Raw genomic sequence first — 9,404 nt, forward strand, 5'->3', positions numbered from 1 at the left:
AGACACCAGACCACGCAAGAAAAGGCTCTGCCCATGTAAACTAAAGAGTACCAGTAGAAGTACACTGCCATTACAGTCAAAGCCCTGGTTTGTTTTCAGCACTTATTAGTAAAAGTTCTGCAGAAGGCTATCCATTTATCATATAACTTACCTAGCAAAAAAGTAATTTTCTGTAGAAAGTTTTAGGATGTAACCAAATCTGACCTTAATGTCAGAAACAAGGAGAAATACAGCATAAAACCTAACGATAATGTTTCTAACACTTCCATAAATATTGGCTAAATGCTGACTGTCAAAAGCAAACTAAAGCTCAGAAGGACTTTGGTGCCCAGACTTGTCTTACAGTCAACTCAGTTCAAGCTACTTGACAGTTCGGCTACATGGAAGGTACCCTGAAGCTTTGGAAGCTGGCTGGTTGGTTGTTATATCCTTTTTTTTTAAGCAACAAACATCTTTATTAAATTATCTCTTATGACATACACAATCATATGTTTATATAAATTAAAACATATATAGTTTCAGTTGCAAATGATATACATCATTTATAATCTATCCAGTCACCGTCAATCAAACATTACAAAACTCACTGAATTATTGCCTTCCCATTAAACTCATTCCTCTTCCAACACATTATTCCACATAAATTGTTCCCACAATTCCCATTTTTACTACTGAATTTGCTCCTACCATTTTCTAAAGATCCCATTTCCATTTGTTTTCTCTCTGTTACTATATTCACTACTTCTAGAACGGTTTAAACTTTCATTTCCATTTTCTAATAATTGCTGTTTTGGCAACCATCAGAACTAAACTCAGCAAGCCCTTACTATGTCTAGACAATTCTGATTCTGTATCACAGCTCAAAAATCAATTCCTCAGTTACACCAATTAGTTCACCCAGTATTTCTGTTAAAGTAGTCTGCAGGCAGTTTTTAAAGTCTGCAAACTCACTGCACTCCCAAAAAACATAGTCCCAATTGTCTCTTTCTTCCCCATCACATATCCAACATTTACAATCTACCTGAGCAAAACTTCTTTGGATTCTGCTTATTGTATAAAAATACCTACGCAAAAACTTCCAAGCAAAGATACTAAATATTCTAGAATTGTTGTACATTTGGGAGCCATACATATATCCTCCCATTGCTTATTTGTCAACTGCTTATCTAATCTCTCTTCCCAAGTCTTTCTAACCTCCTCTGACTGACTCCTATAGTCATCACGCAATATTTTACATGCCCTGCTAAATATCCCTTTAACAGCAGCTTCTGTTCTAGACTCTACTAAAAACTATACCAGTGCTGATCTTTCACTTAGGATCCCCCTATTTCTTTCTCTTTACCTACACCCCGACATCAGTCCTTAACAGAGAAGGCAATCTTTAACCTGCAGTCCAATTTAATTTTTGGTCTCTTCCCATTCTATTACCTTTCCTTGTCTAATTATTTGCTACCAATACCTTGGTTCCTTTGCCAGTTTTCTCTAGTAAATTCCAGCCCATTCTTGTACTTCTTGCTTATTCTCCGTACCCCTAATTGCAGTCATCCCTATCAATAACATTTCCTTCCTCCATCCCCATGTTGGCTTAGTTGTTAGAAAACTTTCTGCTACTTTATGAAGATAATACTCTGTATACTTATAGCTATTCTCCTTAAGGATCTGCATACAAAATCTGAGTTTCTCCTTGTTTTGTGACCCCCCCCCAATTCACTACCATCCCTTTCCACTTTGAATTAGATCTTTCTGCTTGTGCTATGTATAGAAGCCTTAACTACACAGCTCTGATCAAATCAGGTAAGCCCAAACCACCTTGTTCTATTGGAAGGATCAGCTTATATCACTTGACTCTTGCCCTCTTCTCCTCCCATATAAAACCCTTCAACGCATTGTTAATTGCTTCCACAACTTCTCCTCTGGTTAATAAAAATATGCCTGATCTGTGTATAAAGCTAAAGGGACTAAAAACATTTTCACTGGTTGCATCTTGCCATTCATATCCATAAAACAGAGCTTCCAAACTCTCAATTTTTATACTACCTTTTGTTTAGTTTCTTCCCACATATCCTTAGCTGTCAAAATAAAATCCTTACTAATGCATACTCTTAAGTACTTCATTTTATCATGTCCCCATAAATATGGATATTGCTGAAACAATTTGAGTCAGGGTACATAGCTTACAGCTATTGCCTTTGTTTTATTTTCATTAGTTTTGTATACCAAAAATTATTTATTTATTATTTATTGACATTTGGTGACCGGAAAGTTCGACTGGGTCAAAGACCCATTTTCAGAGGAGGCCCAGGGAGAAAACCTCCAGCAATACTTACAATAATGAAAACATATTAGATCAGTTTAACTTTTACATCAAAATTACAAACATATGATAAGAAATAGAAAATATTACATTAGTTTACATTTTACATCAAAATACAATAGTGATAAAATATAGCATTTATATACAGGAGGATTATAATTATATGATAAAAAGGAAAGAGTTGAAAAAGACCTGAAACCGTCTCAATGTTCCACAACACTAAAATATTCTTTTATGGTTTTATCAGCTATATCTGTAAATAAAGCCAATTTTCTTGACTACCATCCCAATTATATCCTTTCAAGTCCTTATTTTTTTGCCAATGGTTCTAAATATAAAAATAACAACAAAGGGAAAAGAGGATACCCCTGTCTGGATCCTCTGCTCAAACAGAATTTATCAGAGAGGGCGCCCCACAGACTTAAATTTTCACCTCCAAACCTCCATATATCCTCCTAATCAACCAAATAATTTTATCAGGCAATACAATGCTTCTATTGTCCTACTCATAAAATCCCAACTTACTCTGTCAAATGCTTGCTCTGTATCAACACTCACCAACAACAGCGGTATTTTCTTACATTCTGCTTCCCTCTGGATCATCATTGTTCTATTAATACTGTCAAATGTTTGCCTTTCCCACCACAAAAAAAAAACACATTCATATCTATCGATTCTGGCGCCACCTTTGCCATTCTTTTAGCCATTACAGACATAAACACTTCATAAGCATGGTTTAGAATCAAAATGAGCATATATGAAGCCACATCTGATGGGTCTTTACCATCTTTAGGTATTACAGCCACCACTGCTTTCTTCCAGGATGCTGGTGCTTCTCCTACTTTTAAAATAGTGTTAAACAAAACTTTCTAGATCTTTATTAGTTTCTTCCCTCTTAGCTTCCAAACTTCCACAGGAATACCATCTATTCCTGGGGACTTTCCTGTAGATATAGTTTCATACAATCAAAAACAAGCAATGGCATAATCCTAAGGTTAATGATAAGAAATGACTTGAACTTCAGTCCATAACCACTGCTGTGGTCCACTCCTTTACAAAAAAAATCTATTCGGAGACCTAAATGTCAAAAACTATAACTGGAAGCACAAACAACAAACAACGCTAAAGATAGTAACATGAATTGGTTACAGTCAATCCAAAACGGCGATAAGCCACAGTGAAGTGCCATCGTTGGGCATATCGTTTAAGAAATTATATCGCCCTGAAGAGTAAACACCTTTCAAGCAATGCTTCCAACTCGAAGAGTCAAATGTAGATATACACACGCAGACCCAAAGGTTAACAAATAACAGATACCATTGTCTGGTGGGCTCCTCAATAGACACTCTAGTTCATTAGATAGCTAGCACACCCAAAATAGATGTATGTTTGTGAACGGCAGAATGTATACAAATCCATGCTGGTACAAGGCCCCCAGTCATGTTATAGTTAATCTTTCCCTCAATGGCTCCAACATATAAATAAATAAATAGCTAAAATAAATCCCCTGCAATTTGCATCAGTGTCGCAAGATGACCGCAACTCTTTACATAAACAAAGGCAATGGACCAAAAATAGTGGATAACTACATATAATATTGATATAGTAAATCCAATCATTGAAGTGATAACACCCTGAAAAATACACCCCTTCCAAAGCAATATTTCCAGCTCGAGCAGTCAGATGTAGAGGATAATGCACACACAGACCCAAAAGTAAAGAATAACAGTTACCAATGTCCAGTGAGCTCCTCAGTAGACCCTCTAGTTCATTAGATAACTAGTATGCCCAAAACAGATGTATGTTTGTGGAAGGCAGTATGTATTCAAATCCGTGCTGGTACAGGCCCCCAGCAGTGTTGTAGTTGATCAGTCCCTCAATGGCTCCAACATATAATGGTAAATAACCAAAATAAATCCCCTGCAATTTTCATTAGTGTCGCAAGATGACTGCAACTCTTTCCATAAACAAAGGCAACAGACTGTAACCAATTCATGTTACTATCTTCAGCGCTGTTTGTGCTTCCAGTTATAGTTTTGGACATTTAGGTCTCCGAATAGATTTATTTTTGTGAAGGAGTGGACCACAGCAGTGGTTATGGACTGACGTTCACGTCATTTCTTGTCATTAACCTTAGGATTATACCATTGCTTGTTTTTGATTGTATGTTCTCTTAATGGGGATTCTATGAACTAACCACAATTGTTATTTGAATACTGTTTTGCTTGTTATGTATACTGTTTAGGATAGTCAACTGTTTTTATTTCCGGTTACAAATTTATGGAATGCTACTTAAGTTCTGTTCGTTGACCTAGAAGTTTACTTCCAGAGCACCACTGCATATTCAAAAGCTATCCTATGGTACGAACCGATAACACAGGATATATCGGGACCATTCATATTAACCAGGATTAACATTAATATTATACCCATTTCCTGCTACCAGTGGGTGGATCATTTTGTATGGGGTTTGCGTCTGCTCTACCCTATTAAAGATTACTAACTTATTCTTTTGGTACACCATTAGGAGGACCAGGACTGGTTTTCGAATAACTTCTCGTATCTATTAATATTCTATTACATGTTTTCATTAGGGGTGCCTTGTTGTGGTTATTGAGGTACAACCTATTGATCTAACACCAACCAGACATACAAATAAGATTTTATACTGATTGGGTCTGGTGGATGTGGTATTGCCTGATCAATGATTAATACATTTGGCCAGGATTAGTTGATCTTACCGTTTTTTTTAGGTCATTCTTTGACATTTTTTGCAGTTGATGCCGGATGATGAACAACTTGTAATATGTGCAAGGGCCATTATTGTCCATGCTAACTGTATATTTTATATAATGGCCAGAATTGGTTATTATTGCATACATCATTTTGATGTTTGTGCGGACATGGCATTGCATTGAGAACAGACATCTGTGTGGTCACATTTACTGTTTTGTTGGAGCATACCTTTGGGCAATCAATAGCAACAATTATTACTTTTACAAGGGCAAGGACCACTGATACTCACCATATACTGGTTACATAAATATCAGCTTTGTGGACATAGCATTGTCAATTTATGTAGGAAAACTATTGGGTTAGGACATACATGTGTATCTTGACAAGGGCTATTACGATCCACAAGTAGTGAGGAGCACATATTACTATTGATATTTTTTGGTTTTTGAAATATTGCCATTTGTATTTTGGTTGTTAGTTTGATCACAATTTCTTTACAACAGGTTGCACCCTTTACAATTGGTCATTCCTACTTCTGATAGTGTGCCACATTAATATGGACTTAACCAGGATTCTAGCAGGATTATCCTCTGATAGGGAGGATTTGGGTATATTTGGACTGGGAAACGGTAACAATGTTAATATCAATACCATTACTTTGAACCCAGAGAACAATTGTGAAGCCCTGTTTCAGCAACTGAACAAGAACATGAGATCCTTAAGATCTAATGTCTGGCACTGCAAACTTTTTAAAGCTTATATGGCCAAGGGCATATCTCCAAGAGGTTTAAAAGTAAAGATACAACCTCTGATCAATGACATAGATGCCGAGTTAGCCAAAGAGTGGTCAAGTATACAACAGCAAACCTCTATGGGGTTTGTAGAAGCACTAGCTATATATCATGAATGTGTAATAGATAAGGAGATTGCAAACATCACCAAGTTATGTGAGGAGACCAAAGTTTATGAGGGCTAGCCCTTTTACACTTCATGTTTGAATAAATTAAGTACAGACCTTTCGGGCTTGGAACAACAATTACAGGATAGATAGGTCCGTAAGTTTCAACGTGAGCAATCGGATTATGAGAAGGGTAATCCTTTTAGCTACAACAGACATGTGAGGTTTGAGTGGGGTACTAGGAAAACTGGCCAAACCACCAAACGCCCCAGATCTATACTTAAAAAACAAGGGATGTACACAGATTCATCTGGAGCAGATTCCTCCTCAGGTACAGACCTGGACATGCAGCAGGCCCCTGATTTACCCACCCCCAAAAGGAATAACACAGCAGCCCCTTTAGGCCTTATAAGAAGAGCAGGGCGGAAGCACAACAAAAGTAAACATGGAGGGGCTATTGGAACTCCTTACAGGAAATGAATGAGTGCAATAACACTAATGTGCTAAATATTTCTAATGGTGCTTTGACTGAAACACAGACACGTTTACTCAATAAAGGTCTCAGTTTTATCCCTGGTTTCTTTGTTTAGCACAGGGGGTTATGGCATTCTGTAGATTATTGTATCTTAGGTTGCATTTTCATGACAATGTCTCCAATTTGGACTCTGATAAAACATTTACTTATCATAAATCTAGTTTTGTACCACCGATGCATCACAATGTCCATCTTTTTCAATCCTCTGTGCTCAAAGATCCACACTTCAACTATAAGGGTACTAATATCAAAGCAAATAATCTCTCAAAGACTGATATGGAAAGCCTACGTGAGCTGACTGCTAATAAGGAATTGGTAATTCTCTCTGCCGATAACGGAGGGGCTGTGGTAGTTATGAATTGGCAGCAACATGATGCTGAAGCACAAAAACAGCTTACAGATGGCAGATATTACATCAATATGTCTCTGGACCCTACATTTATGTTTAAAAAACAGACAGATGATTTTTTAGGGTCAGCATTGCAGGAGGGTATCATTACTGATAAAATTAAACACCATCTTACAGTATCGGACCCCAATAGCCAATACTTATATTTTCTTCCAAAAATTCAAAAGGATCCCCTTAATCCACCAGGCAGACCCATTGTTTCTAAGAATGGTTCACTCACGGAGCCCCTGTCCAAATTCCTTATGATGCACCTCCAGCCTCTGTTGAAATGGGTTAGATCCAGGATACCACAGAGATTTTGGACATTGTCTCTGGGATGCAACTTGAACAGGGTTGGCTTCTTTGCACATTAGATGTATGTGCACTTTACACAAACATTCCACATTGGGCAGGCCTCGATGCGATAGAATTTTGGTTATACAAATCCAATCTGTATGAATCCGGTTTTAACACCTTCCTGATGTGTTTAACTGAACATGTGTTACCCAAAAATGTCTTTTTCTATCAAAATCAATTCTATTGCCAGGTGCAGGGAACAGCCATGGGGCATCTTTTGCCCCCATTTATGCAGACCTCTTTATGGCATATGTGGAGGAACACATTATTTATGATGGGACACACAACATCTATTTGGATGAAATGGACATATGGAGGAGGTACTTGGATGACTGCTGGATGGTGTGGACGTCAGATGTGGAATACCTAATGGAATTCATGGGATATTTGAATGACAACAAATGGGGTCCTTAATTTACAGTGAATTACCACACAAAACACATTACATATCTACATGTTTTGGTTAGTAGGAATGAAGATCACACATTACGAACAGAAGTTTTCCGTAAATACTCACAGTATAATTCCTTACTCCACACATCCAGCTTTCATCCTCCCCATATTATCAGAAATATCCCCAAATCTCAGTTTATCAGGATGAGGCATATTTGCTCACAGGACTCCACTTTTGAAACCTTCCGGATGGATCTTGTTAACAGGTTTTGTGAAAGGGGCTACAAAATGGGTTATGTCCTAGGGGCTAGTAACTGGGCTACAACCCTTAATAGGGAGGATTTACTCAAATACAAGGACAAGCATCAGGGACCCAGTTCTGTTATACGATTCACAACCACATATGGCAGGAACACCGAAGTATTAATCAACAGTGTACAGAGACACTGGAATATATTGTTGGCTGATAACACCCTATCACAACTTCTTGAGGATAAATGTAATTTTTAGTTCCATAAAGGAAAGAATTTGGGTTCGTATTTGTGCCATTACAAACAGGAAACCAAGTCTGTCTCTACAGGTAATACTCAAACAACACTTCTAGGGGACAGATTAACTGGGTGTATGCCTTGGGGACATTGTAGCCACTGCAATAAAGATATGAAGTCCAAACAATTTACAAGTAGGAATTCCGGTGTTGTCTGACATCGGTTTCTTTGCAAATTGCAGTAGCGATTGGGTTGTCTATCTGGCCTCATGTAGTTGCTCTGCATTTTATGTAGGTCAGACCTCAAGGCCACTCAGAGTGCGAATCTCTGAGCATCTAAGTGACATTAGACATAAGAAAATCAGCAATGCTTTGTATAAGCATACTGTAAATCACCCTACAGCTCCATTCAGTTTTATGATTATTGATAGGGCCATGGGGAATAGATCCAACAAAGCGGGATGGCATTCTAGCTTGGATACTAGAGAGAAAAAATGGATCAAACTGGGTGGACTTTTTCCACCCGGACTAAATGAATATTTATGAGGTAACCAATCACAGTATGCATTAAATTTGTAGCACTGTATAAGAGGAACAAACGTTTGTTTTTGTCTTTAGCACTGATGAAGGCTATGAAACTTTTCTAGCCAAAACCGGTCTGTTCTTTTTTGTTCTTTTTATGTAATATAATAAATATACTTGTATATTTTTACAGCACACAGTTTGCTGGCTTATCATTTTTTCTGTTTCTCTAAGTCCCAAATAATTTCTGCTACCATTGCTTAAATTTCTTCCTTTCTAAGAGGTAGGTGGGGAAGCACCAGTGTGTCATTTTTATTTCATTACCCTGCATTTTTATTTTAGTTATTATTGGTGTGTGATCTGAAATAGTTACTGGATGTGTATCAAAACTTTCAATTAAATGCACATGTTCCTGTGAAATACAATTTTTAATCTTGCCTAGCCCAGTTGTTGTACATTGAGGAATTAATATGCAAATTGTCTCTAAACTCCTACTACTGAATTCATAAACCTGAATTTTTCTGCCAGGATTTTCTTAAGCTCCATTGTAGCAGTTTTAGGTGGAATATAAATACATGCCAGCATAATCCTACCCCTTTGCCAGTACCCCCTTATTACTACAAATCTACCATTATCATCTTTTGCCCTCTTCTATCACTATTGGAGATCCTCTTGCAATTAATATAAGTATTCCCCTTTTTCTTTGTCCCAGATCTTCAGCTGAATAACCATCCTCAAATCATTTCTTTATCAAATTCGCATGCTCAGTTATTT

General features: G+C 37.4%; 1 protein-coding gene across 2 annotated transcripts in view; it reads right to left on the reverse strand.

The window, feature by feature from the left end:
- Positions 1 to 9,404, reverse strand: part of POLR1E (RNA polymerase I subunit E) — a 970,793-nt gene that overhangs the window by 561,401 nt on the left and 399,988 nt on the right. The window lies entirely within an intron of this gene.

Source organism: Protopterus annectens, chromosome 17.part0, assembly GCF_019279795.1.
Source record: "Protopterus annectens isolate FY-2018-M chromosome 17.part0, PAN1.0, whole genome shotgun sequence".
Taxonomy (NCBI): domain Eukaryota; kingdom Metazoa; phylum Chordata; order Ceratodontiformes; family Protopteridae; genus Protopterus; species Protopterus annectens.